Consider the following 26129-nt stretch of genomic DNA (forward strand, 5'->3'; position numbering starts at 1 on the left):
CGTGCTCCTGTTGCCTTTCATAGCCCTCTACCTTCCCGGTATGGGACCAGAGCCTTCCCCATAACTTCTGCAAATGAAACCCAAAGCCCACCCAGCTGTGTTCATTCCTTCCTGTCCTTCAAAGCACTTAGCCTTCTCCAAGGCCTGTGTGAGTCCTGGACATATGTTTTTGTTGGTGAATGAGGTATATATAACTATAACTATATATATATGACTGCATATATAATTAACAACTCATATATGCAACTTTTAGTAAATAGATATATGAAAATGAAAAGAAAATTCGTTGGTAGTAGCAAAAAAAAAAAAGGCAGGGGGAAGGGTCTAGGATAGATACAAAAAGAAAACTATTACCTGATTTCAATTATGTGAAATATCTAGAATAGATGATTTCATAGGACAAGAAATAGATTCGAAGCTACTAGGGACAAGGAGAAAGGAGAGAAAGAAGAATTATTGCTTAATGGTTCTCTATTCTCTATTCTTAATAGAATCTCTATTCAGATTGATGAAAAACTTTTAGACAGTCTTGATAGTTGTACACCATTGTGAATGTAATTAATGTCACTGAATTGTACACTTAAAAGGCTAATTTTTATGTTATAAAATTTCACCACAATAAAAAGTATACATAATAAAATAGTCCTATAAATATTTGTATAATTATCTATAACTAAAAATCTTGTCACAATAAAAACTCAGAGCCTCACTGCCAAGTTCTACCTAATACTTAAGAAATAAATAATGCCAACGATATTGCTTTTTACAAACTCTTCCAGACAGAAGAGAAGCAATATATATTCTCCCATCATTTATGAGCTAACATAACCTTGATCCTAAAACTCACAAAGACTATAAAACACACACAGAAAATACACTCTAAATTTACTCATAAAATTAGATACAAAAATCTTAGCTCAAATATCACAGAGTAAATATGATAAATATATAAAAGAAAATGCATCAAGACAAAGTTAGGGCTATCACAGGTACACAAGTGTTTAGTGTTAGGGAAACAATGCATTTAATTCACTACATAAATAGTCTGCTGTTGCTGTTTAGTTGCTATTGGTGTCCAACTATTTGTGACACCATATACTGTAGCCCTCCAGGCTCCTTTGTCCCTGGTATTTCTCAGTCAAGAATACTGGAGTGGATTGCCATTTCCTTCTCCAGGGGATCTTCCCACCCAGGGCTTGAACCCACATCTCCTGCTTTGCAGCTGTATTCTTTCCCATTGATTCACCTGGGAGGCCAAATAAACAGAATAAAGAATACTAAATCATGTGAACATGCCTAGTAAACATAAAACAATCCCATAGCAACTAGTCATAGGATGCTGCTGCTGCTGCTGCTGCTAAGTTGCTTCAGTCGTGTCCAACTCTGTACGACCCCATAGACGGCAACCCACCAGGCTCCCCCATCCCTGGGATTCTCCAGGCAAGAATACTGGAGTGGGGTACCATAGCCTTCTCCGAGTCATAGAATAGAAATTTCTTATTCTAGTAAAAGAATATGTAAATATTACTTCCATCCCTAATTATAGATGATAAGATTGTGTAAGCAAACCTAAATGTAAAAGGTAGAAAAGTAATCTTTTATAAGAAAATATCTTCATTAAGCAAAACAAGGAAGTACTATCCGTAAAGAAAAGCTTGATAAATTTGATTTATAAATCAAGATTTATCTCTTCAAATAACACCATTAGAATCATTAAAATCCAAGTTAAGACTGGAAGAAGATGTTTGCAACATGTGTGTTAGTAAAGAAATATCAATAATATATAAATTGATCTGCATAAATTATGTATACATGTTAGGAAGATAATGGGAGACCCAATAGAAAAGTGGGCAACAGATTTAAACAGCTACTTAAAAAAGCAGAACTATTAATGATCAATAAATATGGGTAAAAACCTGACTTTCCATGTCAGACCCATAGTAATTACTCAGCAATATTTCTTCAGCTTCTTGTCGACATGTGCGATGATGTCTTTAGTAGCAACTTGAAATGTAGGGGCTCATAAATAGATTTCCATAATGAGAAGAGCACACTGACTAAAAATTCAGGTGAAGTTTAGACAGAACAGAATTGTTCCTTGATAGGTTTAAAACTGATCTGATCTCAGTTCCTTTCTAAGTAATGGAAAATATGCAGGCCTATCTAAATGGAATAGGACTATCTATCCGATTGCTGTTACACGAGGAGAATCATCATGCATCAGGTTTTATTTATCCTGTCTTAGATATGGCTCCCTTAGTAAGGAAACATAAAGCCTATGCATCATTCTGTTTTCTCTGTTTTTATGCAATTTTCCTCCATTCTGTTTTTATCTACATTTCATATATTTGCTAATACCTGCCTGCTTCTCTTTTCACTGTCAGTTACTCGGCAATATAATCTTCATTGCATTGTGATAATTTTAATACCTTCCATACCTAACTTGCAAGACCTCGTCATACATTACAGGATTTGTGCCTCTGACATATTTGTACTAACACCATTTTCCATCCTGGTTTCTCCATCTGTCTCCATCACCTGCCTTTTTCTTCTTGTACCTCTCTATCTTGTCTGCCCCCTGGTGTTTTACTAATGTTTTTCAGCCTTTCCTGTCTTTCAGAATAATCTATATATCTCCTCTTTCCCAGTGAATTTTCCAGCAATGGGTTTCTAATAGTTGAAACTTAGTCAAAGACATTTTAACTTGAGGCAGGAATGAAACTTGGCGATAGAAACACATACCCTTAAAATGGCCTTGGGAACAGCCTCAGATACATTGGATATTCTTGGACAGGGGTTTCTATTGTTCCAACTTCAGTGGTGTTTTTTTTAAATATTCTTTATTAGTTATTCAGTTCAGTTCAGTTGCTCAGTTGTGTCCGACTCTTTGCGACCCCATGGACTGTAGCATGCCAGGCCTCCCTGTCCATTACCAACTCCCAGAGTTTACCCAAACTCATGTCCATTGAGTCAGTGATGCCATCCAACCATCTCATCCTCTGTCATCCCCTTCTCCTCCCACCTTCAATCTTTCCCAGCATCAGGGTCTTTTCAAATGAGTCAGTTCTTTGCATCAAGTGGCCAAAATATTGGAGTTTCAGCTTCAACATCAGTCCTTCCAATGAATATTCAGGGCTGATTTCCTTTAGGCTGGACTGGCTGGATCTCCTTGCAGTTCAAGGGACTCTCAAGAGTCTTCTCCAACATCACAGTTCAAAATCATCAGTTCTTTAGTGCTCAGCTTTCTTTATAGTCCAACTCTCACATCCATACATGACTGCTGGAAAATCCATAGCCTTGACTAGATGGACCTTTGTTGGCAAAGTAATGTCTCTGCTTTTTAATATGCTGTCTAGGTTGGTCATAACTTTTCTTCCAAGGTGTAAGCGTCTTTTAATTTCATGGCTGCAGTCACCATCTGCAGTGATTTTTGGAGCCCCCAAATATAAAGTCTACCACTCTTTCCACTGTTTCTCCGTCTATTTTCCATGAAGTGATGGTATTGGATGCCATGATCTTAGTTTTCTGAATGTTGAACTTTAAGCCAACTTTTTCACTCTCCTCTTTCACTTTTATCAAGAGACTCTTTAGTTCTTCTTCACTTTGTGCCATAGGGTAGTGTCATTAGTTACTCAAATGACGTATTTATTTTTTCTAAAACTACACTTAACAGTGTTTAATTAGAGCCTGCTTCCTTTTGCTCCATTTTTCCTTTTGACCCATTTCTCTCTCTCTTTTCTTTTTCCTTAAAGAACTATGAGTTCCTTCCACAGCATGGAGTGATACAAATACAACTGTATTAATTTCAGAAAAGGTTGATTTTTACAGTTTCATGAAAAAAAATGTAATCATTCTAATGCAGTCTGTCCCCTGTAGGTCTAACAAAGTCTAATACTTCTAGAAAATGATACAATAATAAATACACTTTCATCTCTTAGGAAAAGCATCAATAATTACAATTTATGACTAGATTCTGTGTTTGGAACACAAATGTAGTACAAGGAAAATGAGATTAAAATATGATGCAAATGTGAGCCAGTGAGAATTGAACAAAGCCTCTGACATAATAGATCTAATAGCCAAGAAATGCCAAAGAGCCAAAGCTTCCCATTCATGTGGGAAATAGGTTCAAATACGGATCCTTGAGAAGTCATGACCCTGCTGTATGTGTGAGAAAGATGGTCATTGTGCCTTTGAAATTAAGAAAAAGTTGATCTTCATTGAACAAGTAGAAATCACTGAGAGCTGTCTGGTGGCTCAGACTGTAACGAATCTGCCTGTAATGCTGGAGACCTGGTTTCGATCCCTGGGTCAGAAAGATACCCCGGAGAAGGGAATGGCGACCCACTCCAGTATTCTTGCCTGGAGGATCCCATGGACAGAGGAGACTGGCAGGCTAGAGTCCATGCTGTCACAAAGAGTTGGACACACCTGAGCGACTTACACTTTACTTTTACTTTCTGGAGGAAAAGATACATTTGGCAAAGTCAAAAGACATTCTAAAGGTCCCTTATCCCCTTTATTCTCCTGTTCCCCACTTCCATTTGACCCTTTACTATCTCCCCTTCCTTACCACCTTCTCCTATTCACTCACTCTCTGTCTCTTTCTGTCTCCCACTGGTTAGAATCTTATCAAATGTGAAAGTGTTAGTCATTTAGTGATATCTGACTCTCTGCCACCCCATGGACTGTAACCTGACAGGTTCCTCTGTCTACCGAATTCTCCAGGCAGGAGAACCGGAGTAGGTTACCATTCCCTTCTCCAGGGAATCTTCCCAACCCAGAGATCAAACCCAGGTCTCCATCTAAATTTTAACTTCTGGGATACACACTTTTCAAAAGCCACTAACCCTAAAGTGATAAGCGGAGAATTAAACCCAAGGGGATTTTCATACTAATGTGGTTGATTTCACCTGGAATAAGAGGTAATGTTATGTTAAATTTAAAAATAGCTGTCAATCAAATGTTGTTTTTATAATTTATTGAAATAGTTTAGTATTCCAGTGTCACAAATTTGTCTGTCCCTTTTTGATTACTGCATTGTCAGGTGGAAATGACACCAGCTGTGACAATTAGCCTCATTTACTCTATGGGTGATATCTCAATGGATAAGCTTGTATCATATTCCACTTCATTCTTACTGGAATAAAATCCTTTTCAGCAAACAATATGTGACTTTTTGCAATCATATTCTGTTATTAATTTTAAGTTGTTGCATATAATGAATATTTTTCTGAAAGTGTATCTTTGCTTTTTTTAAATCTTTCATGCAGGAAACAGAATAATAATTTCAGACATCTAATTTTATATGGTAAACTTGTGACTAAGATTTATTTCAGCTAAAGTTTATTCAGTTATGCCTTCCCTAATAATTTCATTGTACCAATAGTTTATACACTGTAAAAATAAATCACTTCAAAAGTCCTTAAAAAAGAGTGATACCAAAACTGAACTGTATATAACTTCTAGATCTACAATAAAATACCCATTTTAATTTCACTACTGTACTAAATAGTTGCAGTGGATAAAATATTGACTAATTATACTTAGTTTTCATAGGGGCTAATATGGTAGCTTCATTGTAAATGGATAGGTCTAGAAATAGCCAAAGTCTGGAGATAGGTTTCTGCCAAAATAGAATATTCTGAAATTGCCAACAAGCAGAAATTATGGTTTGTGGATGGGATATCAGAGTGAAGAAGGAAGGGTGATATTTTAGCAGTAGGGTATAGATGAGTGGTGAGGATGCTAAACTGAAATTTTTTGATTTTGGATATCTTATGAAAAAAACACAGGAACTCAGTGAGTGATTTACAAGTTAATCAACATGCTCAGTAGAAAAAGGCTAGAATTTGTGTATCAAGCAAGACTCCAAGAGTAAGGGAAAATAAGATGGAACTTGTTTTACCTGTTTTAGAAGTGGAATACATTGGAGCCTAACAAGTTAGGTTGTCTATACAACTATTATAGCCAATAGTGGAATGTGGATGTCAACCCGTATCTTCTAACTATAAATCCCAGTCAAAATCAATTATATCAGTTTTCTCTACTTAACAATAACAGCAATAATAATAGTGGTTACTGAATGAAAATGAACTCACTATTAGACATTACACATATTCTCTATCTAATTTATATAATGACTCACTAAAGATAAAACATTATCCCCGTTTTGAATACAAGTAAACTAAAGATTAGAGAAGGAAATAACTAAATCCGTGACCACCTGATTCCAAAGACCAAACTCATAATCACTTATAATAAAAGTCTCTAGTTAGTAAATCTCAGGAATACAATCTGAGGGTGGTCTATTATGAAAATGCAATTTGTAGTCATGCCTTTTAATATATGTTCCCCTTGGCTTGGTGGAGAGTCTGTGTTCCTCTTTTAATAATTATGATCAAAATCAACTGTTTAGTTCCTGTAGTCCCTACTGTATTAACTGAAGTAATCCAAATAGCCCACCATCCCTTCCTGTCTTAGACTCATCAAATGAATTTTCTTTATAACATTCTTTTAACTGGCATGATCTTATTTAGATAATTGCTTGTATGCCCTGTGTCTTTCTCAACTAAATGTAAGATCCAAAATAATTGTATCTGTTTATTCATTATTTATATGTATACTGCACTCATTAAGTCATTTCACTCGTATCCTATGACCAACCTGGACAGCATATTAAAAAACAGAGACATTACTTTGTCAACAAAGGTCCATCTAGTCAAAGCTATGGTTTTTCCAGTAGTCATGTATGAATGTGAGAGTTGGACTATAAAGAAAACTGAGCACTGAAGAATTGATGCTTTTGAACTGTGGTGTTGGAGAAGACTCTTAAGAGTCCCTTGGACTGCAAGGAGATCCAACAAGTCCATCCTAAACGAAATCAGTCCTGAATATTCATTAGAAGGACTGATGCTGAAGCTGAAACTCCAATACTTTGACCACCTGATGTGAAGAACTGACTCATTGGAAAAGACCCTGATGCTGGAAAAGATTGAAGGTGGGAGGAGAAGGGGACGACAGAGGATGAAATGGTTGGATGGCATCACCGACTCAATGGACCTGAGTTTGGGTGAACTCTGGGTGTTGTTGATGGACAGGGAGGCCTGGCATGTTGGTTCATGGGATCGCAGAGTCGGACATGACTGAACGACTGAACTAAACTGAATTGAATGATAAAATGATTTCACATATGTGATGGAAACAGCTATATAATAAATGGCTATTGCAAAAATAAAATACTATGTGATATCAGAAATCAATTTTAGATCAATTAAAATGGTAAATAATAAAAGTAAAATCATTGAGATGTAGAAATATGTATTTATAAAATCTCTAGATGAAATTTTCCTAAATTTAAAAGCAATGAAGGAAATTAAAAGAAAAATTTTAATATTCATGTATATATAAAAAGCAATTACCATTATTAATTAAAAAGATAAAAAACGGAATATAAGAAATTTTACCAAAAGTAAAACACACCCTAAATAAAGGACACATCTAATTCCCTGCTTATAAATTATCAAATATAAAAAATAAAAATATATAATGTTGTTGTGATAAATCTTGCATCATTGTGGGAAGGTAAATACTTGGAAAAATGAATTTGCATCATCTAATGATGGTTTGAGTTTTTAGTTCCATTGAATAAACACTAACCTAATAAAATAAAATAAAACTAGAAAAAAAAGTTCATTTCCAAGTGTGATTTGGAGGTAATTATTTAATTTTAAAAGGAAACTTCATAAGTATTTAACTATAGGTGAGTAGTTAAGTAAATTATGATACAGAAGCATAATTTATCTCCAAATTTATTATTTTTAAGGAATAAATGTGCTTAATATTTTAAAAAATAAAAGTAAAATGGGACTTAACATTTCATATAAAGTATATATTATAAAATAAAAAATTGTATAATTGTATCAAAATGTTCACAGTGGTTATCTGTGGAAGTGAACTAAGACATATATATATATCTTAGTTATATATATATGTATATAACTACATATATATATGTATAAACATACATATATATATGTTTATATATATACGTATATAACTACATATATATATCTATATATATGTATATATATATATATAACTATATATGTATATATGTAGTTATATATATATGTATATATGTATGTATGTTATATATATACATACATATGCATACATATATGTATGTATATATACATATATATGTATGTATATATGTATGTATATATATGTTATATATACATATACAGTTATGTATATAACTATATATATACATATATATATGTTTATACATATATATATAACTTTTATGTGCTTTCATGTATAATATGTGTAGGACTAAATTTAATATTTTAATCTAAAATTCTTAGTATTTAGGTAACATTTCTAAGTCAGCATCTATTCTTATGTTTATCCTCAAGAGCATCTTTTCATTTTGTGTGTGATTTTATATTAAGAAGTCTGCCCTAAATATATTTGAGGGAGCTCACCAACAGTATCCTGATATCTAAAGGCTGTATTTTCAGTTTATGATTTTTGGCATATAATTGTAGCTTATGCCATAAGGATCGGGTGCATACAATATGCTACTCCTTCTGTTACAATTTTTGTGTTAAGTGATTATTTATCTTTTCCATTACAATCAAGGTTAAGAAACATTGGCATCCCTTTCCTGAATCCCTGCCAATGGAAACTACTTCACATTTGCTTCTGACTAATGTTCTTGTCACTAGATTTAGATAACTTTCTTAAAAAAGAAGTGAGCATCCTAGAACCTTATTAGCAAACTACTTAATATAATACACAAATTATTACACATAAATTAATGCATCTAATTGTGACTGTCTACTCAGGGTACACTTATCTTAGTTCCCTCTTTTCATTTTTATTTTTTGTCTTTGTTCTGTGATTTTCACTCTAGTACATTATCACTATAGAGAAGCAATGGAAAATAAGCATGTAGTATATCTAACAGCAGTAATATGATTACCTAATTCTATGGGTTGAAATTAACAGAGTATTTGGATTTGCACCCACCACATCTCAAGACTTTAGTTTCCTATAAACTGAATTATGAAAACCAAAAAGGGAAAAAAAGCTGTATCCCAAAGTTCAGGGTTACAGTGAGTGATGGAAAATGGTATTGAAAAACCTAGAAATTAAAGTCAGTGGAAAAACTGGAAGAAATGAAAAATATTTTATAGAATATATGTGTGACAATTATTTGAAACAGGAAACTGGGTGTTTAGATGGCTGAATAGCATTGAAATAAAATATTTTATCTAAATATAATAGTTAATGTTTTTAAAAACCTATTTAAATATAATTTCAACTGAGCTTTGGAAAATAAATTATGCAAGTTATTATGTTAACATTATGTAAGTTATTCAACTTTATAGTTTTAATACCCAAAGGTTGGAATTTTACACCAAATAAAGTAACAGATAATGGATACAAATACATCTAGGAATAACATGGGCTGTAAATTTCTCATCTTTTCCCCACCACAAGTAAAACAACTAAAATGTCTTTTATATTGCTCACTCTTATGTCTATAAAAATAACTTTCCAGATAAGTGGTGTCACAAGCAATAATTTCACAGACCAGGGAAGAGATACAAAATGGAATCGAATTGAAGATTTGATAAATAACAATTTGACACACAATCAAAATAGCTAGTTTCTATTTGAGAAGAAGGAAAGGACAAAACCTTAAATATGTAGGAAAAAATAATCCTCAAAGAAAACATACCACTTCCTTATTTAGTCTGAAAAATTCACAGAACAGAGCCCATGGGAATTTATAATGAGATTTCAAGAGGCTAAATAAAAGTTTATCAAAGACTAAGGGAAATTGGCACAAAAGTGTTCTTCAAATAAGCTTATAGCTGAGAACTCAATAATTTGAGCTCCTTTACAGCCAGCAAGGGGTTTCCCTGAAAGCTCAGTTGGTAAAGAATTTGCCTGCAATGCAGGAGACCCCAGTTTGATCCCTGAGTAGGGAAGATCCCCTGGAGAAGGGATAGTCTACCCACTCCAAAAGTCTTGGCTTTCCCTGGTGGCTCAGATGGTAAAGAATCCACCTGCAATGTGGGAGACCTGGCTTTGATCCCTGGTATTGGAAGATGCCCTGGAGGAGGGCATGGCAACCCACTCCAGTATTCTAGCCTGGAGAATCCTCGAGGACAGAGGAGCCTAGCAGGATGCAGTCTATGGGGCCACAAAGAGTCGGACATGACTGAGCAACTAAGCATACACACAATGACTATGATAAGAATGCGACTGATATTTTTTAAAGTAATAATTCAAGATATTTTACTTCATAACTCTTAGGAGGACAGTTATAAGTGCTTAATAAATAACAGCAATTTGGGGCAAAACATTTACTTCTGCTTTTTTACTTCATTTTCTTAGGACTTGCTCCATCTGTTCCCTAGGGAAGGATTATATACTGAAACCTCAAAAAAACAAATGAAATTCATGGTAGTATATGTATCACATAGCAATGTTGAGAATGACTCTAGCAATGTGATTTTCACTAACATAGCCAAAAATATTATATGTATTATAATTCTATGATAAGCAACCTAAAGAGAATTTATGATCATTCATTGCATAAAATATCACAGAAAGCAGTGTTTGAAGATTGCTTAGGGGAAATCCTTCACATAATTACATTCAAATTTTGTTTTACAGTAATTTTGAGTTACAAATAAAATAATTTATTATTATAGTAATATTTGTTGGATGGAATATTAAGATGGTCATGTTAGAGAAAGAGTTAAGTTAGGATAAGAGGGTTCAAAGTGACATATATATGTTTATATATATATATATATATATATGCAATGAAAAGTTGTGAAGCTGACTCCTAAGGCTTTAACTAGTGGAAGTAGAGTTCAACTTTAAAAAACATATAGTGATGAACAGCTACCAGATAAACAGTGTGATCATTCTTTATGCACATTTTATTTTTTCAAACATGATACAAAATTTAAGGGTTTTGAAACACACTTAAGGGTTAAAATACTTTGAAACCCTCAACATGAAAGTAGTGGTAAAGAAGTAGAACCAAAGAAATTCAGAAAACATTGTCAAAAATATAGTTAAAATTAGCAAAAACAAAAATAGTGATGTTCTCCTTTTTGGGGTTTTTTCAGTATATGAGAGTATAGGTTTTATAGGAAAGATGTATAGATGTGTGATTTGGTGACTAGTCTCAGAATGAAAATAAAAGGAAGACCATGGAAAAAAGAAAACAAAACCAAAAAATATGTCACCTTACAAACCAGTGTTGAATTAAATTGGCTTATGTTAGCTTTATAAGTGAGCTTTCTTGTAGAGTATATGGCTTGAATTTCAAGTTTTGTCTGGAAGGCTAAGGGAGAATTGTATGTCAACTCTGAGGCATGCCATATTGGTTTGGACAAAAAGTTCATTTGGATATTTCTGTAATTACCTGGGGAAATGAATGTAAACTTAAGCAACTTGCTTGTATTTTGGTTGAGATTGCATTGAATCTATGGGACATGTTATTTTGTGAATGCTGACAAACTGATACTAACATTTATATGGAAAGGTAAAAACCTAGAATAACCAACACAATATTGAAGAAGAACAAAGCTTAAATTGACACTTCTGAACTTCAAGACTGAACTGTAAAACTACTGTAATCAAAACAGCGTGGTGTGAGTGAAAGAACAGAGAAATAGATCAGTGAAACAGAATAAAGAATCCAAAAATAGACTCCAATAAATATAGTCACTCACCTAGAGCCAGACATCCTGTGAGGTCAAGTGGGCTTTAGGAAGCATTATGATGAACAAAGTTAGTGGAGGTGATGGAATTTCAGCTGAGCTATTTCAAATCCTAAAAGATGATGCTGTTAAAGTGCTGCACCCAATGTGCCAGCAAATTTGGAAAATTCAGCAGTGGCCACAGGATGGAAAAGGTCAGTTTTCATCAAAATCCCAAAGGGCAATGTGAAATAATTATCAGACTACCGCACGATTGCACTCATTTCACATGCTAGCAAGGTAATGCTCAAAATCATTCAAGCTAGGCTTCAACAGTGCATAAACAGACAACGTCCAGATGTATAAGCTGGGTTTAGATAGGCAGAGGAACCAGAGACCAAATTGCCAACATCCACTGGATCATAGAAAAAGCAAGGGGATTCCATAAAACTTCTGCTTCATTGACTATGCTAAAGTCTTTGTGTGGATCACAAAAATAAATGGAAACTTCTTAAAGATATGGGAATACCAGACCACCTTACCTGTCTCCTGAGAAGCCTGTATGCAGGTCAAGAAGCAACAGTTAGAACTTGACATGGAACAACAGACTGGTTCCAGATTGGGAAAGGAGAATGTCAAGGCTGTATATTGTCACCTTGCTTATTTAACTTATATGCAGAGTACATCATGTGAAATGTCAAGCTGGATGAAGCTCAAGCTGAAATTAAGATTGTCGGTAGAAATATCAATAACCTGATATGCAGATGATACCACCCTAATGGAAGAAAAAGAAGAAAAACTGAAGAGCCTCTTGAGGAAGGTGAAAGAAGAGAATGGAAAAATGGCTTAAAACTAAACATTTAAAAAACTAAGATCATGGCATCTGGTCCCATCACTTCATGAGAAATAGATGGAGCAAAAGTGGAAGCAGTTACAGACTTTATTCTCTTGGACTCCAAAATCACCATGGGCAGTAACTGCAGCCGTGAAGTTAAAAGAAGCCTGTTCCTTGGAAGAAAAGCTCTGACAAATTAGACAGTGTATTAACAAGCAGAGACATCACTTTGCCGACAAAGATCTGTATAATTGAAGCTATGGTTTTTCCAGTAGTGACATATGGATGTGAGAGCTGGACTGTAAAGAAAGCTGAGTGTTGAAGAATTGATGCTTTCGAACTGTAGGGTTGAAGAAGACTCCTGAGACTCCCTTGGACAGCAAGGAGATCAAAACAGTCAGTCCTAAAGGATATCAGTCCTGATTATTCATTGGAAGTACTGGTGCTGAAGCTGAAGCTTCAATACTTTGGCCATTAGGGTGAAGAACTGATTCATTGCAAAATACCCTCATGCTGGAAAAGATTGAAGGCAAGAGGAGACGGTGGTAACAGAGAATTAGATGGTTGGATGGCATCGCAGATTCAATGGACATGAATCTGAGCAAACTCGGGGACATAGTGAAGGACTGGGAAGCCTGACGTGCTGCAGTCCATGGAATCACAAAGAGTGGGACACAACCGAGTGACTGAACAAACAAAACAATATAGTCAACTGATGTTTGACAATGAAGCACAGACCATATAATGGAGCTAAGCTAGTATTTTCATAAGCAGTGTTGGAAAACTGAGTATTTATATGCCAAAAAAAAAAAAAAGAATCTAGATCTATATCTTACTTCCTTCAAAGAGATTAAATCAGAGACCTAATCATTGAGTACAAAATCCCTAGATCACATAGGAGAAAACCTAGGTGACTTGGGCTTGGTGATGACTTTTTAGATAAAATACCTAAGCCCAATCCATGATGAAAAAAATTGATGAACATAATTTCATTAAAATTCAAAACTTCAGCAAAAGATAATGTCAAGGGAATAAGAACACAGATTTGGAGAAAGTATTTGAAAAGGAGATATCTGATAAAGAAGTTATCCAAAATATGCTAACAACACTTAAAACTCAGAATGAAAAAAAACAAAAAAGCAAAAAAACAGAGTTTAAAAAATTATCCCAAGACCTTAATGGATATCTCACAAGAAGATATACAGATGGCAAATAGGCATTTGAAAAAATGCTCCACATCGTATGTCATAATAAATATGCAAACTAAAACAGCAGAAATGCTACCACACGCTTATCAGAATGTCCAAAAGCTCAGAACTCTGACAACAGCAAATACCAGTGAGAATGGGAGCAACACAATCACAAAACAGAAAACAGATGAAATGAATATAAACCAGTGGGAGGTATTAGGCACATTCACCAAAGCTCGCACATCACATAGATGTTGGTCATAGCTTTATTCACAGTTGTCAACACTTGGAAGCAACCAATATGTTCTTCAGTAGGACAATGAGTAAACAAACTGGTATACCCAGACAATGGACTGTTCAGTTCAGTTCAGTCACTCAGTCGTGTCCGACTCTTTGCGACCCCATGAATCTCAGCACACCAGGCCTCCTTGTCCATCACCAACTCCTGGAGTTCACTCAGACTCACGTCCATCGAGTCAGTGATGCCATCCAGCCATCTCATCCTCTGTCATCCCCTTCTCCTCCTGCCCCCAATCCCTCCCAGCATCAGAGTCTTTTCCAATGAGTCAACTCTTCGCATAAGGTGTCCAAAGTACTGGAGTTTCAGCTTCAGCATCGTTGCTTCCAAAGAAATCCCAGGGCTGATATCCTTCAGAATGGACTGGTTGGATCTCCTTGCAGTCCAAGGGACTCTCAAGAGTTTGTTATTTAGCACTAAAAACAGGAGCTAATCAAGACATGAAAAAAGCATGAAGGAAATTTAAGTGCATACTGCTAAGTGAAATAATCAAATCAGATAAGGCTACATACTGTATGATTACAACTACATGACACTGAAAAAAGGCAAAATTATGGAAATAGTAAAAAGATTAGTAATTGCCAGCAAATGAGGAGTAAGAAGGATGAATAACAGAGCAGAGTTTTCAGGGCAGTAGAAATACTCTGTAAGATATTTTAATGATAGATACATGTGATTATATGTGAACTATGGACGGAAGTTCGTGGCATTGAACAGTAGATAAGAATCAAGACCATCCCCAAGAAAAAGAAATGCAAAGAAGCAAAATGGCTGTCTGAGGAGGGCTTACAAATAGCTGTGAAAAGAAGAAAAGCAAAAAAAAAAAAAAAAAACCCAAAGGTGAAAAGGAAAGATATACCCATTTGAATGCAGAGTTACAAAGGATACCAAGGAGAGATAAGAAAGCCTTCCTCAGCAATCAATGAAAGAAATAGAGGAAAACAACAGAATGGGAAAGACTAGAGATCTCCTCAAGAAAATTAGAGATACCAAGGGAACATTTCATGAAAAGATGGGCTCAATAAAGGACAGAAATGGTAGGGACCTAACAGAAGCCGAAGATATTAAGAAGAGGTGGCAAGAATACACAGAACTGTACAAAAAAGGTCTTCACAACCCAGATAATCATGACGGTGTGATAAATCATACTCACCGAGAGCCAGACATCCTGGGATGTGAAGTCAAGTGGGCCTTAGGAAGCATCACTATAAACAAAGCTAGTGGAGGTGATAGAATTCCAACTGAGCTATTTCAAATCATAAAAGATGATGCTGTGAAAGTGCTGCACTCAATATGTCAACAAATATGGAAAATTCAGCAGTGGCCACAGGACTGGAAAAGGTCAGTTTTCATTCCAATCCCAAAGAAAGCCAATGGCAAAGAATGCTCCAACTACAACACAATTGCACTCATCTCACACGCTAGTAAATTAATGCTCAAAATTCTGCAAGCCAGGCTTCAGCAATATGTGAACCATGAACTTCCAGATGTTCAAGCTGGTTTTAGAAAAGGCAGAGGAACCAGCTATCAAATTGCCAACATCCTCTGCATCATGGAAAAAGCAAGAGAGTTCCAGAAAAACATCTGTTTCTGCTTTATTGACTATGCCAAAGCCTTTGACTATATGGATCACAATAAACTGTGGAAAATTCTGAAGGAGATGGGCATACCAGACCACCTGACTTGCCTCTTAAGAAACCTGTATGCAGGTCAGGAAGCAATAGTTAGAACTAGACATGGAACAACAGACTGGTTTCCAATAGGAAAAGGAATATGTCAAGGCCGTATATTGTCACCCTGCTTATTTAACTTATATGAAGAGTATATCATGAGAAATGCTGGGCTGGCTGAAGCACAAGCTGGAATCAAGATTTCCAGGAGAAATATCAATAACCTCAAATATGCAGATGACACCACCTTATGACAGAAAGTGAAGAAGAACTGCTGCTGCTGCTGCTGCTAAGTCGCTTCAGTTGTGTCCCACTCTGTGCAACCCCATAGACGGCAGCTCACTAGGCTCTGCTGTCCCTGGGATTCTCCAGGCAAGAACACTGGAGTGGGATGCCATTTCCTTCTCCAGTGCATGAAAGTGAAAAGTGAAAAGAAAGTCACTCAGTCGTGTCCGACTCTTTGTGACCCCATGGACTGCAGCCCACCAGGCTTCAATGTCCCTGGGATTCTCCAGGCAAGAACACTGGAGTGGGTTGCCATTTCCTTCTCCAATGCATGAAAGTGAAAAGTGAAAGGAAAGTCACTCAGTCGTGTCTGACTCTTGGTGACCCCATGGACTGCAGCCTACCAGGCTCCTCCACCCATGGGATTTCCAAGCAAGAGTACTGGAGTGGGGTGCCATTGCCTTCTCTGGAAGAAGAACTAAAGAGTCTCTTAATGAAAGTGAAAGAGGAGAGTGAAAAAGTTGGCTTAAACTCAACATTCAGAAAACTAAGATCATGGCGTCCGGCCCCATCACTTCATGGCAAATAGATGGGGAAACAGTGGAAACAATGGCTGACTTTAGTTTTTTGGGCTCCAAGGTCACTGCAGATGGTGACTGCAGCCATGAAATTAAAAGACACTTACTCCTTGGAAGAAAAGTTATGGCCAACATAGACAGCATTTAAAAAACAGAGACATTACTTTGTCAACAAATGTCCATCAAGTCAAGGCTATGGTTTATCCAGTAGTCATGTATGGATGTGAGAGTTGGACTATAAAGAAAGCTGAGCAGTGAAGAATTGATGCTTTTGAACTGTGGTGTTGGAGAAGACTCTTGAGAGTCCCTTGGACTGCAAGGAGATCCAACCAGTCCATCCTAAAGGGGATCAGTCCTGGGTGTTCATTGGAAGGACTGATGTTGATGCTGAAACTCCAATACTTTGGCCACCTGATGTGAAGAGCTGACTCATTTGAAAAGACCCTGATGCTGGAAAAGATTGAGGGCAGGAGGAGAAAGGGACACAGAGGATGAGGTGGTTGAATGGCATCACGGACTCAATGGACATAGGTTTGGGTGGACTCCAGAAGTTAGGGATGGACAGGGAGGCCTGGCGTGCTGCGGTTCATGGAGTCACAAAGAATCAGACATGACTGATCGACTGAACTGAATGAACTGAACTGAAGCTTATAGAGTATAGCGTTAAAAGTGAACTGTGAAGTAGTAGACTTTGGATGTGTAAAAGGTGTCTGTGTAGGTTCATCATGTGTAAACAAAAAATGTACCTATGATGAGAGATGTTTATAATGGGGAAGCCAATGCATGTGTGTCAGAGCAAGAGCATATAGGAAATCTCTGTGCCTTCTTCTTCATGGTTTCTGAACTTAAAATTCCTTTAAAATATAAAGTCTTAAAAATGATATTATGAATTTTCACTTGACATGAACATCTCCTATTCTATAACTGATATTTTTCTATTTCTTTATCTTGTTGAGGTCTGTCAACACCAGAGCTTCTAAAGCAAGAAGTTATTTAAAACCAGGTAGAAAATTTTCATTATGAGTTGAATTTTGATTTTCTTAAATTCATGATTTTGAAGTTCTGATCCCCAGTGCCTCACAATATTATGTTTTTTTGTTTGTTTGTTTGTTTTGAAATAGGATTGTGGCAGATGTAAATATTTGAGATGAGGTTGTACTGGGGTAGCATGGATGCCTTGTCCAATATGACAGATGTCTTTATGAAAGAGGGAAATTTGGAGACAGACTCAGGCACAGGGAGAATGCACTTTAGAGATGAAGGTAGAGATCTATAAGCCAAAGAATGCCAGAAATTGCTCACAAACCACTGGAGGCAATGAGAGTGAATGGAACAGATTGTCCCCTATAGCTCTCAGAAGACACTAACCCTGATGATATTTATCTTGGCCTTTTGGCCTCCAGAACTGTGAGACAATACATTTGTGCTATTTAAACCACCCAGTTTGTGGTATTTGGTTATGGAAGAATCAGGAAGTTAATATAAGGCACAACTCATTTTATTGTACTTTGCAGATATTGTATTTTTTTACAAATTGAAAGTTTGGGGCAACCCTGAGTCAAGCATAGCTATTGAAAGCATGTTTTCTAACAGCATTTTCTCACTTCATATGTCTGTAGCACATTTTTGTAATCCTCACAATATTCCAATTTTTTTCCTCATTATTATATTTGTTATGGTGATCTGTGATAGGTGATCTTTGATGTTACTCTTATAATTGTTTGGGGACACCCCATGCTGCACCCATTTAAGTGGTGGGCTTTAGTCAATAAATGTTGTGCGTATTTTGATCACTCCATTGACCAGCTATTCTCCCATCTCTCTCCCTCCCCTCAGACTTCTGTATTCCCTGAGATACAATATTGAAATTAAGCCAATTAAAATCCCTACAATTGCATCTAAGTGTTCAAGTGAAAGGCAGAGTGCCAAGTCTCTCACTTTAAATCAAAAGCTAGAAATGATTAAGCACAGTCAGTTAAGTGTGTTGAAAGCTGAAATAGCTCCAAACCTAGGCCTCATGGGCCAAACACTTAGCCAACTTGCCAGTGCCAAGGAAAAGTTCTTGAAGGAAATTAAAAATGCTACTCCAATGAACACAGAAATGATAAGAAAGCAGAACCACCTTATTGCTGACGTGGAAAAGATTTTAGTGGATAGAATAGATCACCCCAATCACAGCATTCCTTTAAGCCAAAACCTCATGCAAAATAAGGCCCTGCTGCTGCTGCTAAGTCGCATCAGTCGTGTCCGACTCTGTGCGACCCCATAGACGGCAGCCTACAAGGCTCCCCCGTCCCTGGGATTCTCCTGGCAAGAACACTGGAGTGGGTTGCCATTTCCTTCTCCAATGCAGGAAAGTGAAAAGTGAAAGTGAAGTCGCTCAGTCGTGTCTGACCCTCATCGACCTCATGGACTGTAGCCTACCACGCTCATCCATCCATGGGATTTTCCAGGCAAGAGTACTGGAGTGGGGTGCCATTGCCTTCTCCAAAATAAGGCCCTAATTCTCTTCAATTCTCTGAAAACTGAGAGGTGAGGAAGCTGTAGAAAAATTAGAAGCTATCAGAGGTTGTTTCCAAAGATTTAAGAAAAGAAGATATCTTCATAACATAAAAATGTGCTGATGTAGAGGCTCCAGTGCTGATATAGAAGCTGGCAGAAAGTTATCCAGCACAACTAGCTAAAATAATTAATGCAGATGTCTACACTAAACAACAGACTTTCAAGGTAAACAAATAAGCCTTATATGGGAAGAAGATGCCAACTAGGACTTTCAGAGCTAGAGAGGAGAAGTCGATGCCTGGCTTCAAAGCTTCAAGGACAGGCTGACTCTTGTAAGAGTCACTAGTAAAAAGGGCAGTAAAAACTAATAAATAAAATGACAGCAGTAGAAGACAAAATTACATCTACAGTGTGTTTATAATTATGTTTTGCATCAGCTTCTTAGACTTTTGTTATCACACTGCTACAAACTGATAGGTTAAAACAACAGAAATGTGTATGCTCATTGTTCTGGAGGCCAGAATCCAAAGTCAGTTTCCCTGGGTCAGAATCAAGGCGTCAGCAGGGCCACGCTCCCTCTAGAAGCTTGCTGGTTGAATTTGTTCCTTGCCTTTCTGGTGGCCATCAGGATTCCCTATTGTGTAGCCACATCATCTGATGCTCTGTCTCCATCATCCACATCACCCTGTCTGTATGTCTACTCCATCTCACTTCCTGTTTGTATAAGAGAGTATACAGTATATGTGATTACATTTAAGGTCCATCTGGATAAACTGAGGATCATTCCTTCAAGATTCTGAATTTAAACCTATCGACATATCTATCAGTTTCTCCTTTTTAATTTTTTTGTCATGTTAGGTAACATTCACAAGTTCCAAGGAGTAGGATGTGGTTATTTTGTGGTGGACTTGTTTTGCAGCTTACCATAAATGATTTGTGTGTGGGTATTTTAAAATCCTCCTGGGAAATACTACAAATTTATATTGTAATGAGTGGATGTGGAGATTTGGGGAAATTTTTATTATTATATTGTATTCTTATTTTATCATTTCCCTAATTTTCAAATAGCTGTTAATCTTTAAGAAAACAAACATTTTTACTTTCAAGCATATTCTTTACTTTCATGATCTAAATCTACGTACCAATAAGACTAGATATGGAATCCACATTAAGTCATAGAATCTTTTCATTACAATGGCTTAATTCATATGAAAAATGTTACCTAAAAAGTCACATAAATATATTTATTTTTGACACTGAATATTTTATATTTTATATTATAATGGAAGTCATAAACTTCTTACTGAATTGTACATACTGTAAGGGAAGAGAAGTAGGGGGAAAAAACAGGATATAAGGTTTAACAAATGTAAATAATTTACTAATTAGTATTAGTAATACAAATGTAAATACTAATTTACTAATAAGCAGAAATTGATATTTTGTTTTATTGCTTATTTAATTGGTTTTAAATTTAAAATCCAAATATATAGAGTAAGTTTTATATATGAAATGTCAAATAAAAACATTTTTTACTTTTGGCACTGTGCTTGCACCAGATCTTTCTTCAATGACCTTCATCAGAAGAAAACTTCAAATTGTACCTAAAACAACATACAGGTGAAAAATATCTAATTTTATTGCTTCAGTAACTCAAAAAATGGAGAATGGAATTTCACCAAATTTTTAGTGAAAATTCTCATTTAGGAATGAGAAGGAAAATGATGATGAATTTCAAGCCAATACATTTTTGAAGGCTATAAGTGGCTGCAAATAGGACTTATCAAGAAATGCCTCCTCAGCTCCAGCAATAGAGCAATGGCATAAACCTATAATAAGCACGATCAATTTTTATTAAACAAAAATGGGAAAAAAAGACTGCAAGTTCTTTTGTCAGTCACACTAGTACTGGAGTCATCTCCAAGATATATAATGCTGTGAATAAATGATTTTCTCAAGTTTTAGTAAGCTTTTTTAGGAACAAACCCCCAAATCTCACTTTTTATTAGTAGAACCACTGTGATCTTTTAACATTAAGAAATTGGTGTAATTAACAATTGGTGCTTCCCCGCTTGTGCAAAAGGCAGTAAAGAAGTCACCTGCCAAAGCAGGACACACAAGAGATGAGGGTTTGATCCTTGAAGATTGGGAAGATCCCCTAGAGAAGGAAATGGCAACCCACTCCAATATTCTTGCTTGAAAAATTCGATGAACAGGGAGCCCGTTAGGTTACAGTCCATGGAGTAGCAAAGAGTCAAATTGAACACAGTTGAGCAAACGAACACACGTATATACACATAAGTAACAATTTGCCATGCCTTTAATCCTTATCTGTAACATACATTTTTCTTTTAAACCTCTCTGAAATAGCAGCATAGATAATGCAAAAGGTTGGGTGTTTGAGTCTTAAACATGATATATTTATGTGTTTATTTGTGTTTTTACTTTCTGTAAGTATCGCTATTTTTTCTTGTCTAGTATCATCATAATCATTATGACCATCACTATTGAAGTGCTTAAATCATGTTTTTTATATTTGCAAAGTACTTTAAAAATTATTTTTATTTGTTGTCAAATAAGAACACTAATATTAAGCTCCCAGAACTCTAGCTGTGTATGTCAGAGAAATTAGTGAAAACAAATCGTTAAATTCACATCAAATAAACAACAAACTTTTTTCAAGTGTCAAAAAAAACTGCACCAGATGAAGTTAAACAGGAGAAGACTTTATTCAAGACCATTACAATAGGATTCAAGACCATTGCAACAGAGGCAAGAAATGGAACTCAACTCCTCTGAAACAAAAGACAGGAGGTTTTTAAATGCTGGAGTGAGCTAATAAACAAGATACTGGAGCCCTTTGGAGGGAAAGCTGGTGAATGTGATGATTCAGTCAATGCTAATTGGTGCTTGTTATGGAAGTTAGGTTCCTAACCTACAGAAACTAGGAGACAGGGGCCCTATTTTTCTTGAGGACTATATTGCAAAGAGGGAATGGGTCTCAGTTCCTTTGGGAATCAGTTTTCCATCCCCTCTCTGTAGCAATTCATATAAATTGGACTTTAGATCTAAAGTCTTAATTAGATTACATTCATTCACATGTATTTCTCTGTTAGCCATCTGCATTATGAAGTATCTATTAATGATCTTATTTTAAGTCTCGCCACCAATAACCATCTGGCTACTAACTAGATCCACACTCCAGTTGTAAAAACTGCCTAGTCTTGAATATAGAATAATGATGGAGTTTGATAACTCCAATAAAAGATTACAGATTTTCATTGAACAATAAGTATAATACTTAGTAATAATGCTAGGAATAATAGTTAAAGTAAAAATGGTTTTAGAATTCATGGTAGAGGGTTCAATTGACATAAATATAATACTTAAGAAAATTAGTATAAGCAATTAAGATGATATGAAATCTCCTTTCTATGGAAATACAGAGTAGATCATTATTTTTTACATGTATGTTAGCTTGTTTCTACCTAAGCATGGGGAAATAAAAAAATGATTTCTTAAACTGGCATACATTACTATAATTTTACATTAACTGGATCAGTAACAGTAAAACCAATTTCATTTGACCAGTTTTGTGAGAAAAATTACATTTAATATTTTAAAATATTAAAAAAATGTTTAAGAGTAATTTGAAATCCTGTCTAATAGTGATTTTCAAAGTAAGATATAGGCCCATTCATAGATGAATTTTAGATATCTTTCTTGTAAACCACCAATTAAATAAATAATTCTCTCTCTTCCATCTTTACTGGCAACTTACGCATAATTCCACAGTCATTCACTCTTAATATTACAAAGATTTACTTACTGGAGAACTAAGAAGTTATTAGTTGCTTAAATATACTAATAATATTCTTAAGCAGAAATAGACAACGAAGTGCTTATGAATGTTTTATGTGTTTTAAATAATATCAAGTCTACTATATAGTTTATATTAATTTATAACAGAAGGCAATGGCACCCCATTCCAGTACTCTTGCCTGGAAAATCCCATGGACAGAGGAGCCTGGTAGGCTGCAGTCCATGGGGTCGCGAACAGTCGGACAGGACCAAGCGACTTCACTTTCACTTCTCACTTTCATGCATTGAAGAAGGAAATGGCAACACACTCCAGTGTTCTTGCCTGGAGAATCCCAGGGACGGGGGAGCCTGGTGGGCTGCCGTCTATGGGGTCGCACAGAGTTGGACACGACTGAAGCGACTTAGCAGCAGCAGCAGCTATAAGTAGAGTTTATAAAATAAGTAGTTATAGTTATATTGATACATTTATAGTTATATTGATTACATTTTTCATTATAAACACATGATCTGAAGTTCTCTTGTATGTATTAAACAGTTCATGTATGTTTCTTTTTTTTGTTTGTTTGTGTACCCAAATGTATGTTTTTTTTTTTTAATTAATTTTATTTTATTTTTAAACTTTACATAATTGTATTAGTTTTGCCAAATATCAAAATGAATCCACCACAGGTATACATGTGTTCACCATCCTGAACCCTCCTCCCTCCTCCCTCCCCATACCATCCCTCTGGGTCGTCCCAGTGCACCAGCCCCAAGCATCCAGTATCGTGCATTGAACCTGGACTGGCATCTCGTTTCATACATGATATTTTACATGTTTCAATGCCATTCTCCCAAATCTTCCCACCCTCTCCCTCTAATCATTATTTGAGGTTTTTTCTACTAACACAAGGGAATAAATATGATAGATATTCTGAGTTGGCAAAAATTAGAAACAAAGAATGAGTTTACTATTTGAATTTTTCATTTTTTAATATATTATTTTGAAATATTGTTGTTTAGTGGCTAAGTCATGTATGACTGTTTATAACCCCATGGACTGTGGCCTGCCAGGCTCCTCTGTCCATGGGACTTTCTGGGCATTTCTGGAAAGTGGGTTGACACTTCCTTCTCCAGGCTATCTTCCTGACCCAGGGATCGAACCTGAGTCTCCTGCATTGAAGGAAGATTCTTTTACCCTGGAGAAGGAAATGGCAACCCACTCCAGTATTCTTGCCTGGAAAATCCCATGGACAGAGGAGCCTGGTGGGATACAGTCTATGGGGTGACAAAGAGTCAGACATGGACACGACTGAGTGACTTTACTTTCACTTTCTTTTGCTTTATCACTGAGCCACCAGGGAAGCCCATTTTGAAGTTTACAGACCTTTATTTTTAATACAAATTATTTATAGTACTAATAATATAATTCATGTTTTATGAGAAATGAAAAACTGAAATTGGGATATCTTCTTTTTTTTTTTTTTAAACCTGACTGCACATCTGTATAACAGTTTAAGGTTTGGGGCAAAAGATTTTCTCCCTTTAGGAGTCAATTTTCTCACCTGCAACCTAAAGGATTAAATTAAATGATCTTGGTTCATTGCATATCTATGTTTCTGAGACATTATGGATTCACACAAGATGCATCAGGTAGGATATAATAAATCAAGCTAGCTGATTAGATCAGCCTAATTATATACTAACATCAGTAATGTGTTGTTTTCACAATTGTGACAGTGCTGCCACAATCCGCTTCTCCCTCTTAACCAAACTGCTTGATTTCAAGTTCCTGTAAAGACAGCAATATTATATCTGATTGCAAAAGATATCCCAAGTATAAATCCTGAAAGCTGATAAGAAATGCAGAGAGAAAACATGTAAGAAAGTGCAAACGAAAGTATCAAACAAAAACAACACACCAGAACTCTTTATTTCAGCAATCAAATGTGACACTTTTCAGTTCTAATCAAAATATTATGAACATTTGTAGACATTTTGGCAATAATAGAATGCCATGAATCTCTAACTGGGGCAACATCCCCAGAAGGAACATTGAATTGCAATATGGAGTATCAGCTGGGAAGATCAGATTTTCAATGATTCTGCAGTGAAATTTTGGACTTTATTTTTAAAATTAAATCAGGAATTAAAATTGGTCAAGCTTTCTTTGATTATTGTTAAGGGGTGGAATGGGGTGGATGTCTGTATATGCTATGAGTGATGGCAAATTATGATATTTTTATGACTTTGGAGGACTTATTGATGGAACTAAGGATCCATTGAGAAGATAATGCTTCTCAATACTTTTCAGAGGCTCATCAAGCTTGTTACTTTACTAACCTTCAAATTATTAATTTTTTATAATACAATATCAACCACTCAAGAGAAACCAATTTATTTTCTTTCTGAACTAATTCTTGACTGAGGTTTAGCTTACAAATATGGGACTGACTGTAGCCTCATCTCCCAACACAGTAAAGTCCTCGATAAAACAAAAATAATACAAATTCTGAAAGATAATTTCTTTATTTCTTATTTTTGTAACATTCTTAATTGAATCATTTGTAGTGTATGTGCGTATTCAGTTGCACAGTCATATTCAACTCTTTACGAACCCATAGACTATAGGCCCCCAGCACTCCCGTCCATGGAATTTTCCAGGCAAGAATACTGGAGTGGGTTGCCATTTCCTACTCCAGGGGATCTTTCTAACCCAGGGATGGAACCTAAGTCTCCTGCATCGACAGGCAGACTATTTACCACTGTATCACCTGTGAAGCCCCATTTATGATGTAATATGTTTTATAGTTTCAGTTAGAAATTTTGAAAGGTGTACGAGACAGCAAAAGAGACACTGATGTATGGAACAGTCTTATGGACTCTGTGGGAGAGGGAGAGGGTGGGAAGATTTGGGAGAATGGCATTGAAACATGTAAAATATCATGTATGAAACGAGATGCCAGTCCAGGTTCAATGCACGATACTGGATGCTTGGGGCTAGTGCACTGGGACGACCCAGAGGGATGGTATGGGGAGGGAGGAGGGAGGAGGGTTCAGGATGGGGAGCACATGTATACCTGTGATGGATTCATTTTGATATTTGGCAAAACTAATACAATTATGTAAAGTTTAAAAATAAAATAAAATTTAAAAAAAATAAAGAAAAAAAAAGAAATTTTGAAAGGTGAGAGAGGAAAAGAGAAAGATGGTAGTATAAGTTTGGAGTCAGTGAAAACTGTGCATATATATATATATATATATATATATATATATATATGTATGGACAATCTGA

The sequence above is a fragment of the Bos indicus genome, chromosome 15, assembly GCF_029378745.1.
Source record: "Bos indicus isolate NIAB-ARS_2022 breed Sahiwal x Tharparkar chromosome 15, NIAB-ARS_B.indTharparkar_mat_pri_1.0, whole genome shotgun sequence".
Lineage (NCBI taxonomy): Eukaryota > Metazoa > Chordata > Mammalia > Artiodactyla > Bovidae > Bos > Bos indicus.